This window comes from Ochlerotatus camptorhynchus, unplaced genomic scaffold, assembly GCF_037179485.1.
Source record: "Ochlerotatus camptorhynchus isolate MF236.1 unplaced genomic scaffold, CSIRO-AGI_Acam_v1.1 ptg000274l, whole genome shotgun sequence".
NCBI classification, from domain to species: Eukaryota; Metazoa; Arthropoda; class Insecta; order Diptera; family Culicidae; genus Ochlerotatus; species Ochlerotatus camptorhynchus.
The window spans coordinates 8382287-8405433 of record NW_027040763.1 but is presented as its reverse complement, the minus strand read 5'-3'; the positions used below and the strand labels follow the sequence as shown (position 1 = coordinate 8405433).

The 23147-nt window shown below is 40.7% G+C and overlaps 2 protein-coding genes across 2 annotated transcripts in view; both read left to right on the top strand.

Moving 5' to 3' along the window:
• Positions 1–1711, top strand: part of LOC135705742 (uncharacterized) — a 210526-nt gene extending 208815 nt beyond the window's left edge. The window contains exon 4 of the mRNA XM_065227591.1: positions 1702–1711. The gene's annotated coding sequence lies outside the window, so the exon portion shown is untranslated. The remainder of the gene's footprint in view (positions 1–1701) is intronic.
• LOC135705692 (P protein-like) overlaps positions 1–23147 on the top strand; it is a 313738-nt gene that overhangs the window by 6750 nt on the left and 283841 nt on the right. The gene's annotated exons all lie outside the window — the stretch shown is intronic.

Sequence of the window (23147 nt, the reverse complement as noted above, 5' to 3'; positions counted from 1 at the left end):
ACCAACATTGCCGCTCTGGGACGGGACTTGACAAATGGGTAACGATTTCGAGCCAATTTGCTGTCAAAACCGAGCCAGTTTCTGATTGGTCGATTTGACAGTTGCAATCGTGAGATAAAAAGGTGATGCTGGAATCAATGTTGACGTCAATGGCGTTGTTAATTGTTTATATTTGCGAAAGGATAGCTGGAAAATAGGGTCCACGGCGTGCTTTAAGCGATGGATATTCTTGTTTGTGTATGGTTGTTTTTATTGTGTTAAGCAAAAATGATGTACAAGGTGTTAAACTGTAAAACCCTACAGTAAAAGTTAGGACGTCTGTCAAAGGTTGTTCCAATCGAACCGTCAAAATGCACCACTTTGCTTGATTGGAACAGCATTTTTTTCAGTTTTGTGGTGACAGTCGTTCATACTTTAACTAAAGGGCTTTACTAAACTGCGGTAGAAACTCCGAATCAAATAAAAATAAAAATAGAAAAATCATTCTGCAATCCTGGCATCATTGGTCAACTCCGTCAAACCAGGGGTTTGACATATAGTTGAATACACGTACTCAACATCAAAACAACAAAACATATCATGGTACCGCTTACAACGTTGCAGATGTTCGGTACGCAGCAAACTTAAGTGATATGACAGCCATATCCATCCCCTGCGTCAAACACCATGTGCTAATTTTCGACGGCCATTCATCAAAAACATTAAGAAGAGTGAGAAGCTAGATTGTCAAGTCCGGTCTCGGCTGCCCCTGAGCCTTGCCCTGAGCTCACTGATGGCAGCCGTACCTGTCACCCGTTGACGCGTGATAGCGGAGCAGCATAGAATGTTCGAGAAGTTTGTGATGCGCACCTCGATCAACGCGATTAGTTTTTGCATTTTAATCGTTACAATAAAGTTTTAATTCGTTATAAGTTTACGTCACGTGTTTATTCTCGCAAGAAGAAATGTTCTCGGCCATCGCCGGCCATGTGATTATTCTGTCATTATTTACCAGATTGTTTTAGTAACAACATTATATTATTGACACTTTTGGTTTGAGTATTGAAAAATCAGTGGACGACCACATTCCAGGCTATGAATTTTGAGCAGACACTCATGATTTCTTCTACTTCTGTATCACATAGTGGGATACACTGCTTCCAGTGAACGGGTAGTAATGGCAGAAGAAAACTAAATCCCTACACACCCAATTTTTGTTGCCGTAAACCAGTAACATTTTGCTGCATTTTTCCGAGCTGGAAGTTCGGCAATCCTTCCAGCAAAATAATTTTGTGCAATGGTGAGCAAAATTATCACCGATTGCCTGAAAAAAGCGTTTTCCCCAACACAGATTTCAAAATTGAATTCCATCCGGTCTCGCCGAACGGTGCTTATAAGACTGATGCAAAATTTGAAATTTTCGCTCCACAGTGCTCAAACGGTTTCAAATTGGGCCCTGATTAGCATTCGAAAGTATAAACTCATTTGATAAGAAACTGACTTGGCACAAACCATTTGAAGTTTATATGGAAATTAATATGGGAAAACAAAACTTTTTGTTCATTATCTTCTAGCCTTTTTACATATTGTACTGTTAACAAATTCTATTTCTATTCTTATGGGAATTTTCATCAGCTAGAACTTTGCAGAAAATCATTTTTCAGCCAAACGTCAAGTTAAATAGTTATTAATTGTTTAAGAGATTGATAATCTTATGGCAAGATTAAGCAACTGTATTGTGGGCAACACTGTATTCTGCAGTGTGACACAGTAGTCATGATTTTTTTCCTCTATTCTACGCGCCATAAACACCAATGTTGCCTGCTAAACAGTTGGTTGAGCATAATCATAAGACATCAGTGACTTGAATCCTTAATAATTTTTGTTCCTTACATTTGATCGAAAAGTGGTCTTGTACAAAGTTGTAGCTGAGAAAGTTTTCATCAAGCTAAATTGTCATTTTCTAAAGAAGAGCAAACGAATGAATTTTGAGATAGATATGAACCGAAATTATGGTTTCTCCATAGTAATTTCCATATAAACTTCAAATGGTTTGTGCCAAGTCCGTTTTTTACTAAATGAGTTCAAATTTTGGGAGGCTAATCAGGGCCCAATTTGGAACCGTTTGAGCACTGTGGCGAGAAAATTTCAAATTTTGCATCAGTCTAGTGCTTATTCAATCACCACGTGTGGTAGTGTCCGGTGGTGGTATCTGGTCGGTCGGTCAAATAACTCGCAAATGGAAAATTTTAGCAAGAAATGCCTCCAATCGACTTCCGCTTTCTTTATTATCTATTGAATAAACCAAAAATTCCATGCGATTTGGGCACGAAAATGCGTAATTTTCTAATATTATTTTTTGTATGATTCAATTGTTACTCGGGAGATATTGACGATGGAAGTCAAAAGTGACAGCTATGTTATATCGAACCTGTAGTGTATAAGCTGTTTCTAGGGCTGTTTTGTCATTTAATCTGAGGTCTTTTTCGCATTTTTAAGACCTTTTAAGAGGATTTTAATGGCACTGTAGACATTTTAACGGTAATTTTAACCTTTCCAATGTTATTTTACGGAAAAAATGGACCAGGCCAAGGCTACGAAATGGTGAGATGGTATTCTGGAATGTGGTACCACGTGGTACCTAGCCCCGGCCCTCACAAGTTCAACTATTTCTCGCATCCTAGAGTCATATGAAACGACTACCAACTGAAACATGGACAAGCTGGGTGGAGTTCCAGCTAACTAATTAATGCATCACAAGCGATCATTCGTCGACTTTAATTCAGCCGGTTACATATACGCTGGTACACTAGCTCAACCAGCTCAACAAACTAGCACTATTTTCAGTTATTCCTGAAATCTCATGCTGGTAGATTCTGACGCCCTGTTTACAAATAACTGTCGCATATAAGCGCCATCTGCTCTAAATCAGCTGACTATAGTGATTTACCATTCAGTAATAGAGCAGTTCCACGCCACCTGGGGGGGAGACATACCAGCTCCCACGATAGGTGAAGTTAAGGATGCTATCCAACAGCTTAAGAACAACAAAGTAGCTGGTATCGGAGCGGAACTTATCAAAATGGCCCCGGATAAGTTGGACACTTGTCTGCACCGACTGATAGTCAGAATCTGGGATACAGAACAGCTACCGGAGGAGTGGAAAGAGGGAGTAATATGCCCAGTATATAAAAAAGGCGACAAACTAGAATGTGAGAACCATCGAGCGAACACTATTCTTAACGCGGCCTACAAAGTGATCATCATTCGCCGTTTATCGCCGCTAGCAAGCAGATTTGTGGGAAGCTATCAAGCCGGTTTTGTGGACGGGCGGTTGACAACGCACCAAATCTCAACGTTGCGGATGATGCTTCAAAAATGTCATGAATATCAAGTCCCTACGCACCACCTATTCATCGATTTCAAGGCCACTTATGATACTATTGACCGTGAAGAGCTATGGAAGATTATGGACGAGAACGGTTTTCCCGGGAAGCTGACCAGACTGATCAGGGCTACGATCGATGGTGTACAGTGCTGCGTGAAGATATCGGGTGCGTTATTGGACTCGTTTGAAACGCTCAAAGGACTTCGACAAGGCGATGGTCTTTCCTGTCTCCTGTTCAACATTGCGCTAGAAGGTGTTATGGAACGTGCGGCCTTTAACATGCGGGCACGATCTTCAATAAGTCCAGCCAGTTTATCTGCTTCGCTGACGACGTGGAAATTGTCGGAAGAACGTTTCAGGCCGTGGCGGAGCAGTACACCAGGCTGGAACGTGAAGCAGAGAAGGTTGGATTAAAGGTGAATATGAAGACAAAGTATCTGTTAGCTGGAGGAACCGAGCGGGATAGGGCTCACATAGGAAGAAGCGTGACAATCGACGGAGATGACGGTGGATGAATTTGTGTACCTCGGATCATTAGTGACGCCGGATAACAACTGCAGCAGAGAAATTCGTCGGCGTATTATTGCCGGAAGTCGTGCTTACTACGGACTCCACAAGACCCTGAGGTCGGGTAAACTTCACCTCCGTACTAAATGTACTATGTACAAGACGCTGATTAGACCGGCAGTTCTGTACGGGCACGAGACGTGGACGATGCTCGTGGAGGACCGGCAAGCACTGGGTGTTTTCGAACGACGAGTGCTTAGGACCATCTTTGGCGGGGTATGTGAGAACGGTGTATGGAGGCGAAGGATGAACCACGAGCTGGCGCAACTCTACGACGAACCCTGTATCCAGAAAGTTGCGAAAGCTGGACGGGTACGATGGGTGGGACACGTTTTAAGAATGCCGGACAACAATCCCGCAAAAATGGTGTTTGCCTCGAATCCGGTCGGTAAAAGACGAAGAGGAGCATAGCGAGCAAGGTGGTTAGACCAACAAACAATACGAAGCTAACGATTTTAAATTGGCTCACTACTTGACTAGCCTATTGGTCCCAAGCAAACGATTAACGTACCCCATTTTAGTCGAAATTCTAGTACTACACAATGTTTGTTTTGATTTGCTATAAAAGTTTGACAGATAAAACGAGGGGTTAGTGGATTTTCCTATGTTTCGGGGGGCGAATCAATTAGCTTGGGACCGAAGATAGTACCAGAGCTGAGCCAAAAAGTTGAGCACTTTTCTTCGGGACCTACTAGTCTTAGAGTTACCTCTATGGTTAGACCAAGTGGAGCAGGATCTCTTAAGTGTGGGACGGTCAAGAAATTGGAGACAAGCAGCCACGGACCAAGTGAATTGGCGTAACATTGTGATGCAGGTGCAATCCTGAGGGATGTCGGACCAGGATAAGTAAGTAAGTAAGACTTTTGCCTAAATTTTCAAAAGGCATATTCGATGTGTTTCAACAAATTATAACACGAAACCAGCTCATCTAATCGAAATGTCGTCTGAGCCAAAATTGCAGGAAACTGGAGTGTCTTTTCAGAAAAAATAATATGTCTTGTATTTTTGTAAGAAAATAAAAATTTAAAAACCACTTTTAAGAACTTCAATATCAAAAGAGTCCATTTTTTTTAGAATTTTTATAATTATGTATAGTTGAAACCTCATCAAAAATGCTAACTGTTCTGAAATGAACACAATGGACACTTCAAAATTGATCAAAATCGTAGGAATTTGCTTTAATTAATTTTTTTTTTCAATTTTGTTTTTTCGCGTGATAGTTATATGATTTTTGCACAGGAAAATATTTTCTGTACTAAAAAATACTACATGGCATCAATTATTTTAGGAAAAAAAAAAGTTTGAATTCTGTTCCAAAAGTTGAGGTTCAACGATTTTGGTCTATTTTGAAGTATTCATTGTGTCAATTTCTGAAAAGTTTGCATTTTTTTAAATGCTTTCAAATTAAAATAAGCTTAAACATCTTGGTTCATTCATTTATTTATTTGATAAAGATCAACCGAATTAACTTTACAGAGACGAGAATTGTTGTTCACTATACAAAATATCTTAAAACTATAGTCAAAAGGTAACAATAAACACTTTATCTTCCGCTATCCAAAAAGCCATCAGAACGGGAATATACTTTTCATGTTATTGGTCTTAACAACTCTTTTTTGTTTTAGGCTGAAAATTTGTGATTTTTTTTTTTAATGTGAAAATGAAATCTAGTTTCCTACAACTTTGTCTCGAAACGATTAGCCGTTTTCGTGCTATGATTTAGTGAAAAATGTCGAACACGCCACTTTGAAAAATTAGACGAGAGTCAATACGACAGAGTTCCTGCACAAATGTCACAATGTCTATACACAGCAAACACAAAATACTGTCCTCGCCCTGAACCCATACTGAACATGCATTGTTAGGCCTGGACTTGCTAATTCCCAATTCAAAAATTGTTCCTCATTCAACACGACAAATCGAAGTTGCCAGCTGACCTAAACCTTGCCAACCACAAAGCCGATCTACCCCCTCTAGTCATAACGAATCACGACCAAGGTAAATTCGAAACCGGGTAAGTGGGTAAACCGTGAATCCCTACAACTGAGCCACATGTCAAACGTGTAACCATTTCACTGTACATAAATAGTGCATACATAAATGAACACTCCGAACACGTTGAAAATAAATTTTAATATTTTATCAACCACTTCGGAAAAGGGTGTACTGAGGAAAATCTGGGCGGTTTGGGTGAATGTCAAACCGCGACGACTGACAGGGCCGTTGATGACGTTCGAACGAAACAAAACAAAAAGAAGAATGAAGGCAAAACAAATATTTGAGTGGCTGATGATGTGGGTGAAAGAGAGTTGCCAATATCAACAGAACATATGGTTCCGCTTTATCAGCCGGCATTTAGTGTGGAGGTGCATGGTGCTTCAACGTATTAGTCTCGATCCATTTTTTATTGATTTAATCGTCAAGGGATTGTGGCGTGGCTGTTGAATTGATCCAAATCCACCGACCGCACAAGGATTGATTTGAGCGCTTGAATGGGGACCGGTTAATGTTTGTTAGATATACATAAGTAGATGCACGGAAAACCCATTTTTGGACGACCGCCGACGTGAAGCTCATTTTCGTTGCCTGTTTACCCAGTGTCCCTGCAAAGCAGATAACAGCGCCGGTCGATGTTGAATATGTACATAGTTTTCCCCGTGCTCGGTTTATGCATGGAAACGGTATAGGTTGGCGCTGGTGGCTCCAAAGTGCAAATGGGGGTAAATATAATACAACACTCGAAAGTGTGGTAAAATGAAACCTTGATTCTAAACAGACTGCACCTACCGCCCGTTATATGAATTGCTGTTACGTGCAGGCAGGATTATCGTTTTCAGGTGTATAAAAACACTGCTAGCAATTACGATATTGCGTCGGGATCCGTTTATTATTCCTTAATATTCCTCTTTTTGCCTTTTTTCAATGCGCAGTAACGATGATATCCGTTTTGTCAGCTCGCTATATCTTCTACAGTGTATCGCAGCATTGAGCGTTCACCTGAATGGAAAAAATTATTGAAACATTATGAGTAGATAGATTTTCAAAATCTGGGCTGGTGGTTGAACAACTATTTAGTGATTTATCGTTATAGGTTTGAACTTTATTAGCAGAGCCGGTATGAAGTTTTGGCAATTTTAGTAAAACGCTCGAAAATTTGTATTTCTAGAAAAGGCGTTTCTCTAAAACAGCTGTAACTTCTTACACACTCATCCAAATAAGTCCAATACTACACCGCCAAACAACACCCTGGCCGAAATCTATCTTTTTAAATTGTGCTGGTACAGCTGTTTTTCTGAAGTTTAACGACAGCTGTACACTCAATTTGGAGATACACTGCATATTTTATTCATATCAGCAGACAGAAGCTCCCGATTTCAGTTTGTAGCATGTAGCTTCAACTTTCATTGCACGAACAATTCCTTTGTCCTAATATTAAATTACGACATGCGTGAGCACATTGCGAAGGACAGATTATTTTCGTTTCCCACTTTGTGCATGACACGACATAATATTATGAAGTTTATGAAACTTTTGATGTCTTTCAATTGGAATTGTAAAGAAAAGGGTTTTTTTTTCTCTAGAGAGGTATTGCGTTGTTTGAAAAGGGGCGTGTCACCTTGTCAGGGCTTCATTCGGGGAAATGTGTTATTTAAGTTTATTAGGTAGGGTAGAGCGCTACTTCGTCGTAACTGCCCATCAATGGTTTCACCGTGCACAATTCAATAATACGTTTGTTCCGATGCGTTCGATCATAAGCTACAAAACAAAGCCTATTCGAGCGCATTGTTTGAATATTCACACTCATTGTTCTCAAACAAAAGCAGCGCTCCTAGCAAATCAATTTTTATTGTGGGTGAAAATGGTAATGACGTTTAAATATCTGTCAAATTGCATGATTTTTTTTAGCACATAATCATTTGTGTAATTGCGGATTTTAAAACGAGGTGTCGAATGACCAGTTTTGGCTGTGCTTTGATTGCGTTAGGACAGAATTGAAACTCGCAGAACTAATTTGGATTCAAGAAGCAGTATTAGATTTATAACAATATCTCAACAATTTGCGACTCTTCATCAAATCCAGTGTAAGTAAATGTGGAAGACATCCATAGCAGAATCACTCCATTTTTGAGATCATATCCGTTTGGAAAAGAAAGGTTAAGTGCGGGTTGTGCTTAGTAGGACGGAAATTAGATAAAAACCCTATAATTCTATTTTGGTTATTTTTTCGCATTGTTGACCGCTGAATGGGAAAATTATATTTGGAAATCACTAGGTGTGTGTTAATGTTTCTCCAACTCTGCCCCCGCCCGGCAAAAGGATTAGGAAATGTCATGCGCGCTACACGACAGTATTTGATAAAATTGAGGTGATCTACCAAAGAGAAACCCTAATTAATCCAGTGACCTATTGGTCATATGCCTTTTTCGTATGTAAACATATGACCTAGCCTTATGTTAAATATTGACCACTGATGAATTGTGAGTCTGTATATATTTACAATGCAACTCCCACTCTCTTGCAGTGGCATAATGGATAAAATCTCCCTGCAATGATGACTGCAAGAAGCTTGAATCTGGGAGTGAGAACGTGACAGCTCTACTGTTGACCCAATTCCAAGCATTCCGAAGCTATTTTCATACACAGTAAGTTCGGGCCAGTCTAGGAATTTTTCGGGTTGGAAAATTTCTCGACAAGTATGATTGGACTTGCCATACAGTTCTATAAATGCAAAAATGGTACAAGCATCGAAAGCTCTCAATTAATAACTGCGGAAGTGCATCTTAGAACACTAAGTTGAGAGCACGCAATAAGCTAATGTGCGATAAGGAATAAGCTTAAAATGTGACGAAGAAGAAGAAGTTTTATTGAAATTATCAATCAAGCAGTAGTGTAATAAGTGATTTTTTGATTTTTTGTATAAAAGTTATAGAAACGAAAGCCAAAAAACATAGCGAGCGTAGGGTGCCAGCACGGCTGGTACAAACTAAAGAGCCTGAATTTATAAAGAGACGACATCTTATCCATTGGACAGGTCTTCTGCTCGATTGGAATAACTTTTCCCATGACTTTGATAGATAATCGATTGTTCCAATTTTGGCAAGTCGTCTCTTCGTAAATTCAGGCTTTTTAGTACAAACTACTGTCTTCCGGAAGATTCCAGTATTCGCCAATGTCAGCAAGCTAAAGCAACCGAAATGAGTGGAACTCCACTTGGTCATCGTAAGCAAGGGGAAAGTTAGCTCCTAATCATAAGCAATTTCAGAGTTTTTTTTTATCTAGTTCGTGTATTTGGAAGGCTCAATCGCGTTAGCTTTACGGAGCCGATAATTCCTTGTTCACTGTGTGTAACAAAATTCACTTAATTCTATGTCTAGTAGGAGTTGGGCCGATTACTCGCGGCTTACTCGAGGTTAGAAGGGTACATTTTCGAAGGATAGGATCAGAGGAGGAGCTTGGGGTAGGGTTTCGTTGTCTCATCAGAGCGTTGTCGCCAGTATGAACGGTAGTGCTGTTCTAGATTCGTCCGGAGTTCGACCGGCTATGGTGGGTGACCAGTGGGCGACGATGAGACTCATCGAGACGGGGGGACAAGACAAACAAAAACTAATAAAGAGAGACAAAAGACAAAAGGAATTAAATTCTTATACTAGACATTTGAAGAAAAACATAAACGGACTGCATATAGCAGAGATCACGGGTTGCCAACACGTCTCTGATAGGAACATAGGGTTGTCTTCCTTGGGCCTCGAGGGTATTCAAAAGTCGCTCTCTGGCGGCGTCATTATCCGTACATTGCCAAACTGCGTGTTCGATGTCATCGTAACCGTTTCCACACCGACAGATGTTGCTGTCCACGAGGTTTATTCTATTGAGATGAGCATCTAGCGAGTAGTGGTTGGACATAAGTCTACTCATCACGCGAATGAAGTCACGACTTAAGCCCAAGCCTTTAAACCACGCTCTCGAAGAAACATTAGGAATAATTGAATGTAACCACCGTCCAAGATTTCCAGTGTCCCAATCGGTTTGCCAACTCGAAAAGGTACTCTGACGCACTAAATGGTAAAATTCATCGTGTGAAATTTGCCTGTCATACAATTCGCCTTCCTGCGCGCCCACCTTTGCGAGAGAGTCCGCCTTCTCATTGCCTGGGATTGAGCAATGTGAGGGGACCCATACAAAGGTAATCATATATGATCTTTCGACCAGCACACACATCTGCTCCCTTACCTTTGAAAGGAAATAAGATGAGTGCCTACCTTGTTTCATCGACCGAATAGCCTCAATCGAACTGAGACTATCCGTGAAGATGAAGTAATGGTCTGCGAGCATGTTGGAAATCATCCCCAATGCGAAGTTGATTGCTGCCAGCTCAGCAACAAAAACGGAACAAGGTTCCTGAAGTTTGCGGAAGGCACTAGAGTTTTCATTGAAGACACCGAAGCCAGTGGATCCATTGAGACGGGACCCGTCTGTAAAATATCTTTTCATGCAATTGACTTGTTGGTACTTTTCAGTAAAAATACGCGGAATAATAATAGGTCGAAGTTGATCGGGAATCCCATGAGTTGCTTGTTTCATGGTCAGATCATATTCAATTGAGGAACTGCGATTGGTGAAGTGAACACGGTCTGGAGTATAACAAGGAAGACACATATCTGATGATATGTAGTGGTGGTAGATTCTCATAAATCGAGATTGTGTGTTCAGCCCAAGAATTTCTTCAAAATTAGCAATTATAAGTGTGTTCGTCACTCCGCATTTGATTAGTATTCTGAGAGAGAGCTCCCAGAAACGGTTCTGGAGGGGTGTTACTCCTGCCAGAACCTCGAGACTCATGTTATGCGTTGAGTGCATACAGCCTAGAGCAATACGCAGACAACGATATTGAATTCGTTCCAATTTTATTAGGTGACTTTTTCTTGCCGAGAGAAAGCAGAAAGAGCAGTACTCTAGAACAGAGAGAATAGTTGTTTTATAAAGCGTTATGAGGTCTCCCGCATGAGAACCCCACCATGTGCCGCAAATTGAACGGAGAAAGTTGATCCTCTGCTGACATTTTTGCTTCAAATACGTAATATGGGCATTCCAAGTGCACTTTGAATCAAACCAGACCCCAAGGTACTTGAAAGACAATGATTGGGTAATGTTTCTGCCCAAAAGATTAAGCTGCATTTGGGCTGGGTACCGCTTTCGAGTAAACACTACCAGTTCAGTTTTCTGCGGCGAGAATTCGATCCCTAGATTCATAGCCCAAGAAGACAAGTTATCTAAGGAATTTTGCAATGGTCCTTGCAAGTCCACGGCATGTGGACCTCTTACGGAAACCACACCGTCATCTGCAAGTTGTCTTAGCGTGCATTGTTCTGCCAAACAGTTGTCGATATCTTTGACGTAAAAGTTATAAAGAAGAGGGCTGAGACATGAGCTAATTCTGGAAGTTGTCAGTTGTCCAAGGGAAAAGTTCATTTGCTTTTCTGACAACAAATTGTACAAGAAATTATTTAAAATTCCAGAAAGTCCACATCTGTGCAGATTGTCTGACAGAATTTCAATGGAAACTGAATCAAAAGCCCCCTTAATGTCCAAGAATACTGAAGCCAATTTCTCCTTGTGTGCAAAGGCCAGTTGAATATCTGGGGAAAGCAGCGCTAGACAATCGTTTGTTGTGTATTTGATAGCAAGTTATTTGATTCGACCCAGTGATCGAGTCTCCGAAGGATCATTTTCTCCAATAATTTCCTAATGCACGAAAGCATTGCAATGGGACGGTATGAGTTATGGTCAGACGCTGGTTTGCCAGGTTTTTTAATGGCTATTACTTTGACCTGTCTCCATTCAGGCGGTACAATGTTGTTTTCTAGCAAGGAATTGAATAAATCTAGCAAGCGTCTTTTAGCGATATCTGGGAGATTTTTCAGAAGATTGAATTTAATCATATCGCTTCCCGGTGAGGAGTTGTTCGATGAAAGAAGAGCCATAGAGAAATCCAGCATTGAGAATGGTCTATCCAGAGAGCCGCCGCTAGGAGACGCTTCTCGAAGAATATTTTGTGCTGGAACTGAGTCCGGACAGACCTTTTTAGCGAAATCGAATATCCATCGGTTGGAGTATTCTTCACTCTCATTGAAAGATGAGCGGTTACGCATGTTGCGAGCCACCCTCCACAAGGTGTTCATTGAGGTTTCTCGTGAGAGTCCCTCGACGAAATTGCGCCAATAACCGCGTTTTTTTGCTTTGATTAATTGTTTCAGCTTTGTCTCAAGCTTTGAATATTCCTCGAAGTAAGTGGAGGTTTTGTGTCTACGAAAAGCTTTGAAAGCATCAGATTTTTCTACATACAATTTTGTGCATTCTTCGTCCCAACCAGGTGTGGCTGGTCTCCTTTTAAAGGGTGCACTTGGAACTTTTCTTTTTTGTGCTTCCAGTGAGCTTTTGTAAATCAAATCGGCTAGGAATCGATATTCTTCCAATGGTGGAAGCGCATCTATTGATTCGACACCGATTGTCACCGCCGTTGCATATTTCTGCCAGTCGATGTTCCTTGTAAGATCAAATGGAACCCGAGATGGTTCTGCAGAGTGAGGGCCACACTTTATTGAAATGATGATTGGCAACAATTTCAGAGTTGCTTTTGAGGCACATCGCTCACATTGCTCAGTGAGCCAAATTTCCTTCGGTTTCCAACTACCGGGATAGCTCGTCGGCTCGATCGCCACCGGATTTGTTATCAAAACGTGCGTGTTCTGAGGACTAAAATCGATTCATTTTTCTTAGCTGTTGCGGAGGCTGAACATGATTTGATCGTACTGACGGAAACGTGGCCGGATGATAGGAGCTATTGCAATTTTTCGGATCACTTTATTCCGTCTTCTCCCCGGAACAGTCAAAAATCGCGCGGTGGATTGCTATCGCAATGAGACTAATAAGCTATCTAAGTAGCTCGGCTATTTCCAGTCTACTGACACAGCTCTGGATAGTCGAGGAATATCCACAAAACATTTTCTGTATAGGCGCTGTCCAACGACCGCTCGATCATCCGTGAGCCTGTGGAATCGTAGGGCTCGATTTCGTCTCTATTGGCGAATCAAAGCAAAGCCAGAACTGGTCATGCGGCACCTAGTTTATGATCCACAATTACAAAAATGATGATGTACAAAAAAATGTCGTGCAATTTGACAGATATTAAAACGTCATTACCATTTTCACTGACTCGCCATCTGTGAGCCAATCGTCACATTGATTCTTCAATTGAGTCCCACTCTCCCGCTTTCCTACACGGCGAATGAAAACAACCCAAATTTGAGTTTAGATAACTTATAAAGCACATAACATGCAGGAACTCAGTGATGAGTAAATTTGCCTCATGTTTTTCCAAGTTTTTCCAGGTTTGTACAGGAAAAACTTTCCAAATATGAGAAGAGTAAAGATTGGATTCACTCAGTCCATTGCTACTACTCCTGGGCTAAGTAAAATTTTCGTTAATTTTCTTCATTTTCCAGCAATTTTGTGTGGTTTTCCACTGGAAAGCATGAGGCAACTCATCGCTGACTTCCTGCACTTTTGGCGAAGTGGTTGAAGTGAACTAAACTCAAATTTGGGTCGTTCTCATTCGCCGTCTATTTGATGACTATAACCAAGCTAGCTTGCAGTGACGTTTCGTATCTGACTTTTGCATTCTTTTCGGAAGATTCTTCTGACTTCTCCTAGAAGTTTCTTCTAACTGCCCCTAAAAATCCTTCCGGCTTACGCTGGAAGATTCTTCTGGCATTCTCCAGAAGTTTCCTCCGTTCTAACCCAGAGGGTTTCTATCAGAGTTCTTCTTCTTCAAGAAGCTTTTCCAACTTCCACAGGACGTGTCTGTTGAGCTCTTCTAGATATTTTACCGACTTCCTCTAGACTCTTCCAGACTTACTTCGAACGTTTTATCAAACTTATATTGGGGTGGGCCTGGCATCCATACTTAGTGATAGTGATAAAAAAACATACTTCTAACGCTTAAACTCAAGTTCTCAGATTTCATCCCGGATATTTAAGTAATGAATGACTCAAAATGTGTGAAAATGACTATTAAAAGAAAGTTACCCCTTAAAGTTTATTTTCAAATTCCCAGGAAGTTGTAATCGACTTCTCCAGAAAATTTCATTTTTACTACCGTCGGAAAATGTCTCCAACTTCTCCTGGAGATGGTTTCTGAAATCTTCCAGAACTCTTCGGCACAAATTAAACAAAGCAAAAATCCGGATGTTGAACCCACTCCCTCTCTCCTATGTCACAATAAGTAACGCTTGGCAGAACCCCCTCCCCGTTTACATTTTTTACTTCCTCCCCCACTATGTAACGCAAGTTCGCCCCCCCCCATCCATGCAATACGCAATTTGTGTACGAAGCCTATCCTCTGGATGTGTCTTCTGATTTTTCCCAGAATCTTCCAGCCTTCCATCGGAAGTTTTTGTTCCACCATCCTTTAATTATTTTTTTCGACTTCCTTTGGAGATTAATTCCAGCTTCATCAAGAGAGCTTCCAACAAACAATTATTAGCTGCAGTACACACATTTGCTGCATGAGCTCATTTTTTCCTGTATAAGCTGCTACAAATGTTTAAATCGAGTGATGAGCGTTTTAGTAGAATAATTATATACCTTGTAACGTTTTTGTTTTGTTTTTAATTCTACTACTATTGTATCACTTTCACTTTCACAAAAATTAAAAAAAAACAACTAGGGGAAAAGTTGGCTTCGGCAATACATTAACCTATTATCGTCAGGGGGGTACACAACGTCCTTGAGAGCTCAATTTTGGCATGTGGATACATTGTGTTTCAGAGCAACTATTGGCCAAATTTGAGTGCTCTAGGACTTTGTTTACCCCCCTGACGATAACAGGTTAAGGTATTGCCGAAGCCAACTTTTCCCCTACAAGGGACAGCCCTAAGGGGTTGCACGTAATGGTGACGTAGGACTACGTGGTCTTATATAATAAATCTTATTTGTTAACTGCAGCAGAAGCTTGTGTTTTGTGTAAGAATAGGAATTTGATTGGAGTTCTTTCTGTTTATACTCTTTAGTATGACGCACTTGACATAGATGGCCCACAGCGACAGAAGCTCTTCGGATTTCGATAAATAGCGGTGCGGTTTCTTCCTCCTTTTATGGATGCTCATGTGGGCTGCAGCTTGCTGCTTGCAGGCAGCCCTTTGGTTGTGAACTGGAGAACACCACCACTTCACTCACCACGCGGTGATTGACTAAAAACCGTTTGGTGAGACCGGATGGAATTCAACTTTTAAATCTGTGTTAGGGAAATCGCTTTTCGCAGGCAATCGGTGATAATTTTAATTTTAATAGCAACAGTTACACATTCGTGCAACTTTCAATAGTGACATTTTGAAAAATGATAAAGTCTTAATTTAACAAATGCGTAGAAATATTTCTGATCTATTGGTGATAAAATTATTGAAATTGGTCCAGGGACAACTGAGTTAATAACGTTCAAAATCTTTCATAATTTTATTACATGTTCCATTTTCGGTTTTCACAAAGTGTACCCCCATATAGAAATCACAGTCGTCAAAAATCAAAGTTTCTCCTGAAACTAAATTATCTGGCTGCCCAGGAATTGGGAAACGTGAAACACAGCCTGAACACGGCCGCTGAGACTAACTCAGTATGTGAGTATTTTTTCTCAGTTGTATGATAAATAAAAAACGTAGGTCACGCAGATCTGAAGAGTTTCAAAACATTGTAAAATGCAATTGATCTTGCTGAAGATTTGCTTTTACTCATTCAACTTAATAACTCTGGAACAGATTGGTATTCAGTAACAAAATACATTTCAAACGTTCTGAGGCTTGATTTTTCGTTTGTTTCTGGATCATGAACTTTTTTTTTGTTTTAAACTTAGTCGATTTTTTTTTTCAAATTATGGACTATAAATAACCACACTTGGAGAAATTTTAACGACTATGGCCCGTAGAGCGATTCATTCCTGTGATTGATTAGTGTTTCCTTTTCCTGGCTTATTTTGGATACCAATCAATCGGGAAGCAGCTGATGGTGGAAAACAGGAACCAGTTGCTTATCCAGAGATAGGTTTAACAGAATGTTTATTTTTAATTGCTGTTGAACAATCCATGGATAATTCTTGCATCTCCTAGACTTGACTTTCGACTACTCCGAAAGTTTTTTCTTACCTTCCAATTTTTTTCCTATTTTTCCTCGAAAAATTTTCCGACTTGCTTCGGAAACTTCTCTTTCTTTACAATTTCCCTCAGAGATATCTTCTAAAAATCTTCCTTGTTTTCCCTTGGATTGTTTGTCTGACTTTGACCGAAAATTTCTGCCAAACTTCCCTGAACAATTCTCCCGATTTGTCCCCGATGTATATCTTGGAACTCTCCAGAATTCTTTGGAACCTCGCCTGGCAGTGTCTGTTTTCTGAATTCCTTTCGAAATATTCTACTTCAGATAATCCATCCGCCTAAGGCTAGAAGATTCTCCTGATTCTCCAACGATCACAGGACGTTTCTGTCCAGCTTTCCCAGATGTTTTACTGACTTTCTTTGGACTTCTCCGTTTTATTCAACTCTGCACGTTTTATTCAACTGATACTGGGGTGGGCCTGGCATCCATGCTTCTCACGCTGAAGGACATAAAACATTTTCCAAGATCTCGTATTTGAAAATAACATCCTTGCTAAATTAGCAAGGTTTACGGACTTTGATGAATGAGGTTGATGAGAATGTCTAAGGAAATCAAGGAATAATTTCAAGGAAAATCAAAAGATAATTCCACAGACAAACAGGCCTAACTCTTTTAAGGGGTTACGCCTACCTGCAAGACCGAAAAAAAGCGAAAGTTTGGATTTTTTTTTCTCGAAAACGACGCAACATATTGAAAATCGGTTTTCTGCCGTTTATTGAACACACATTAAATGGGTACATTTATCAGTCGATGCTGTAAAAACGAGGTCCTGGTGCCCCGCACGGCTGCTCCCTTTGATCGGCTGTAAAAAATCGAAATTAAATGATACACGAAATCCTAACGATCGTGGACTGCACAAAATAGTACTGAACAGAAATCAAAACGAATCGAACGAATCGAATGTATACATTTCGAGAAATTTTTGGCATCGGTTTTGAAAATATGATTCCGAGATAATCGCGTTTAAAGTTTCAAGTTGGGTTTAGTCCACTATAAGTGAATATTTTTGTACGTCGCATAACTTTCACAATTTTCATCGGATCAACTTGATCTTTTGAGGAAATATTCTTGACTTTATATACTTTCGATTAGGACAATAAAAAAAATCGATTTTTTGAAAGTTTGCAGGTAAGCGTAACCTCTTAATACGTTTTTCTTGAAAACATTGTACCTAAATAAATAGGACATCATTTTCATGTACATGTATCGAGCTTCGCGCGGAAAACAAACTTGCTCGCTAAGTCGATAACAATGTTGTATGCAAGGTAAACAAGATATATAGAAACGTCAAAGTGATTCGATTCCAGCGCCAATAATAATATTCATATCAATCGTTAAATACGTGAACGATGATCCAGAATGAAGAATTTCGTCTGTTTTTTTCTCCCTTGATTTGTTTTCCTTCGATATTGTTTTTCGTACTGAGTACCAATGCCTACCTTACCTATCGACACATCATCTCATGGACCGGGGACCAACAGCTTTACTTCCCTTCCGAAGGAAGGCGTGGCTCAGATAATCCCGGCGAAGCCGACTGAGATTGAACCCAGGCCCAGGCTAAGGGTTGCCTTCAAGGTTAATTCTGGGGAACTATAGATTCCAGGAGAAACCCAAAGTGAATTCCTGAAAAGTTTTGACTAGAGTTCCAAGGAAATCCTTTTCAGGATTCCAAAAAAAAAACACTCCGAATTCCAAAGAAAATTCCAGGAACATTCATGGTGGTAAGCTCCAACTGGTATTATCCTCGGATTCAATCCTGATCAATTTTTGGGAAGATTGAAAATGAATCCGGAGCACAATTCTATGTGATTTTTGAAAAAAAAGTGTACTAAGAAGGATTACAATTAAATGTGAGAATAATTCCATGAGATCATCAAAGGAAATTTGCTAACTCTTTTGCACAATTATTCCAAACTTATTGTGACTATAATTACATGGCAAGGAGAAGGATTTTATGGTAATTCTTAAAAATAATTTAATTATAATTCTGAAGATAATTCCAAAAGAATTTTTAGGAGTATTCAAAAGAAATTCTGAGGAGAGATTCCATTCCCATTCCTAGGAAAATTCCAAGGGAATTGAATTCTGAAGAAAATTTCATCGAAATTCTGAATGAATTCCAAAGAGATAAACTAGCCTATGGCTAAAACTCTCTCAAATAAAGAAAAAAAAATGAATGAAATTCCACGGTGAGTTTTAAACACTAGCGTGCGTGGAAAGGATGGAAAACAAGTCTCAAACTGACACCGTTAGTCATTTTGTTCATTTGCGAGCTTTATTTTTGAGCTTTTGAGACGCCTTAAATGGAAATACCGTGGACCCCCGCAAATCTAAACGACACTTCATGCATATTAACGGGGTTCATTTTTGATTTGCACTTCTAGCAACCCAATCAGTATCAGAAATGCATGTTTCTGGTAGCCTTATTTGCTGTATTGTTTTGGTTCTGCGTTCCGTTTCGCAATGTTCCATTTCACTTTCATCCATTCCATATGCTGAATGCCGTTTGAGCAATTTTTAGTTTGCACGGCGTGCAGATTAGCAGGGTTCAGATTGAGGAGTGTTCAAATTAGATTCGATATGCGACTTTTATTAGTCTAAGAGCGCATTTACCACTACGCCCTGCCCTTTGGTTCAGTGAGGGTTAGGGCGCGTTCTGCCAGTTTGGTTAAGGCAGATTCCATGTGCGTTTCATATTTCCATCACATGTAGTTCCAAAGAGCCTGAACGAAATGTGGCGCTTGTGATGATCACTTGAAGATACGATATGACAGAACATTGATACTAATTGTAAATTCGCCCAGAAATTAGTTACGATAACATATTGAAAAATGTGCTGATTGTTAGTGAACAAACGTAAAGTTGCATTGAAATAATTTAAATCGTGTTAAATTTAAATGTTCCCTCATTTCACATCCGTTGAACCATTCTGAAGGGTCATCCCGTTGTGGTTATATTACATCATTGCTAATAATTTATACATCTATATCTTTTCCGATACCATGGAGTCAACAAAGTGAAAGAAGAGCTGCAAAATGGAGCACATGCGATACGAAAATGGAGTGATGCTCGTTAAGAAAATACCCGGAGACATTGTCCATTTTCCGCCTTGGTGTTACGGTTTTATAAGACGCAACTAGGAACTCAAGATCATCATACAAACACAGACAAACAGACATAACACTCGCTAGTTGTTCATCGAACAAGCATTTAACGGTCAATTTAAAAGTATTGTAGTTGGTAGTACCGCCACCTGTGGCGCGCATAGTCAATTCCCTTGCGTTTGACGTTTACACACTACCGCCATCTGTTCAGTGTAGTGCCCACCACAGTGTACTCAACAGATGGCGGTAATGTTTTAACGACGATGTTTTACAGTGAGAAATATTCAATGTGTTATGTCTGTTTGTCTGTGATACAAAGATAATGGACGTCGAAATATCGTATAACATGGGAGACTAGTAGCGACTAGCAATGATGTAGAGAAGGACAACGAGTTCACAAATAGGCGCGAAAAATGGAAAGAAGGGTGAAGAAACAGCGAATGTTGGTGAGATCGTTTTAAAGTTTTAATTTTTATTATTGCTCATATATACAAAACAATGCTGGGATTGGGAGTGACCATCAAGGCATATAATTGAAGCGATTTGGATGGGGAGAGTGAAATTGTCAACTCCCTGTTGTTAACATCTCGTGGAAAAAAGGCGGGCTCTTCTCCATACTCATTGGGGTATCCTTCTGTCGGACAGCTCGTTTTTTGACCAATTGTATGATCATGTGGCTGGAAAGAGATTCTCTACCATCCCGTTTTTGGCCCTTCATACAGTGACATGTTGAGGACAATCAGAGGTTATTAAGCTTGATCGAACAGTTGAAGTCCTGAAAAGCCAGGACGAGTCAGTAAATTCAATTCAGCAAATAAGCAAAGCAAACTGAAGTCATAATCTTTACTTGCCTACTCAAAAGTTTAAAACATATTTAAAAGTCTACTACACTTTCCAACTGTCTTCATATGTCTTCACAAGTCTTCGTAATATATGAAATATCTTCAAAATGTATGCGAAAATCAAATGTCTTCTTACAATCTCAAACGAAAATGACAATTGGAGGGCTGTTCATAAATCACGTAGACAGTTCATGGAGGGGGGCTTCTGTGGGTTAATGAAAAAGAAAAATAACACGAGAACTGAAATAATACATCGAAAGCATGTTCTCTGTATCCGGAATTGTCACCCTGTCCAATGACAGTGTCCATCCAGTCAGTGGTTCACATAAAGTCGTGCTCCCCACCATGTGAACATACTGGCACCAAGCTCCAAGCGAAATGCATTGTACAGCCGATTGCACACTGGGAGACACATTTTCCATTCCCCATCATATTCATCGGGATCTAAAAATAAACTTCATTCAAATTGATAGGATAATGCCATCCCTCTCGACACCGGCATCACCACTGGCTGTCAACCGGTGTCAACATTTCGTTCAGACCAGGCCGGAACGCGGGTGGATGGAGGTTGCATCTTCGCTTCGGTGGAAAACTCGGTCACCGCATGAACTCGGTGCAGCCAGTCAGTAGTGTAGCAATTCTCACCTACCTATATCTTCTGCTCGGATATTTTGCACACAAATCGCCTTTGAAATCATTTTCACAACAGGCTGAATTTCCCTAGCGACGTCGCCTGTCCTAATTTTCCCCGTGTCGCAACCTCGTCGCAACACCTTATTCAAGTGCCATTGGTGATGTTGTTGTTGTTGGTGGTGGTGCTGTTGTCAGAGCAACACAACATTTTCCCTTCAACTTGGGCTCGAATATGGAGCGTGCCTCGGGGGAGGCAGAACTGATACTTCTTATTCAGTTCAGGTTCAAAAGCTTGCTCGAAATGAAAACAAACACGGAAAGCTACCGTGCTGTGTAGGAGGAGAATCTGGGAACGAATGGAATAGATTATGAGCATAGTTTATAGTTCAGTTTCTGCACACGAAATTTGGATCATTTGCATGATGTTTTGATTTTAACCAGCCCTCGGACATGTTTGGCCTTTATGCTACCTGTACCTTTCATTGTCATAACAAGGTAACTTTGCTATTTTCCATAACTACCTAGTTGTAGTACTCGTACGACTGATATTTTGGTACGAAAGATCAGGCAAATAATTTCTACCTAGCATAGATATAAGATTTCACCTTCAATTGTCGCCGCTACTAGTACGTCTTAAACTTCACCGCCATATTCGAGGACATGGCATCCTTCAGTGATCTCCCGTTGGAGATGAAGCAGAACATTTTCAACTATTTGTCCGTAGCCGAGCTGCTCAATTCGTGTCTCGTGTGTCACAGTTGGAAGATCGCCGTCGAAGCAATATTGCCACTCCGGAACGTGGCTCTACGCCTCCACCCGCAAACAGACTTCAAAGCTGCGAAGAAGAGCACTATACGCTACACGGCCCTCGATATCAGTTTGACGGAATTCACCACGCCCCGGAAGGCCAATCTGATCTACGATGTGGTTGAGCACTACAAACGAAAATGCAATCTCAAACATCTATACCTAACAGTGGATTCAACGGAAAAGTTGCTCGAGATCTTCAAAGTCACGAAAGATTTGTTTATCAAACTCGAAGAACTATACATCACATTTCTACCGGTGGAAATTTCAATACTCAGATCCCGCCAGAAACCCGGATTCAACCTTCACCTACCGGAGCTTCGTCGGTTCAGCTGGGAGGAGCCGAAACAGATCGAGTTCTACGGGGTTCCAGAGGTTTCCGTGGCTACGCAGTTCATCGTCTTCGCACCGAAGCTTCACAGTGCCAACCTACAGTTCCGGATCAGATCCAACTACTGGGAGTACACGACCGGGTTCTGGCTCGAAAAGATGTCGATTGCACCGCTAATCCTACGCGAATGTAACCAACTCACCGAACTCCGCGTACGTCTGGGAGACAACGTATTCTGCGATGTAGTCAAAGTAAGTATGGAACATATCCGACGGCTTGATCTGGCAGAGGTCACCCAAAGGCAATCAGAAGTCGAATTCAAGTGGGATGAGATATTCTGCCAGACGAAGCAACTGGAATTCATCAAGCTACGGCGGTGCCATTCGGAAGTGTTCCAGGCCGCGATGACGCACTGTAGGAAGTTGAAATCGTGTGAAATCATTACCGATTGGAGCTATTCGGACGGTATGTTTGCGAAACTTAAGCTCGCTTGGCCTAACCTGGAGAGGACGGTGATAAGAGAAGAAGAGCAGAAGGATTTGCTGGAGAATGGAGAGAATGCATTCTGCATTCCCTATTTACCCGATGAGTACATTGAGCAGTTGAATGTGGTGGATGTTGAGGCCGCGATGGACGAAGATTGGGCGTATTCCGAGGATGAGGATTACTATGACGCTTAAGCGTTTGAGAAAGCGAGCAAAATTACCTCGACAGTTCATAGTTTTTAAGAAGAGAGAAACTAAAATCTAGTTTGTGGGTTGTGTCCATTCAAAATTGTAGGTTTCCTTAATTTTTCGGTTGCATAAAGGGTGTTACGATCAAAATTTGGTCAACCAAAACTGCGTGTAAATTGATTATTTTTTTTTATTAAAAAGATCTAATTATTTATCTTTTTTAAGTTCAATTAGAAGAAAATATAGAAAAAATATTCAGCTAAACTTCTGGTTGACCGAATCCGAATTGCCGTGTCTTTCTTTTAACTCCTGCCATCAGATTCTGTACAGCGAGCTCGTCCACTTTGATCGCCGCAGAACGCCAGTTTGCCTTTAACTGCTTCTTGCTTCCAACAGTTTTTGGGTCTTCTTCTGGTTCCGCTTGATGATGACCCAATTTTCTTTCGATTGGGCTGAGCTCTGATGTGTTGCGAGGGTTCTTGGTCTTGGGCACCAGCGGCACGTTGTTGGCGGCACATGGCCTTTTTTCCGTAATGTCATTATGCACGCAAATTTCCTGGTCGAAGGTCCCGGTTGCAAGGAAAATGTCGCTTTTCAGGCCACAGGTACAGCCTGCCA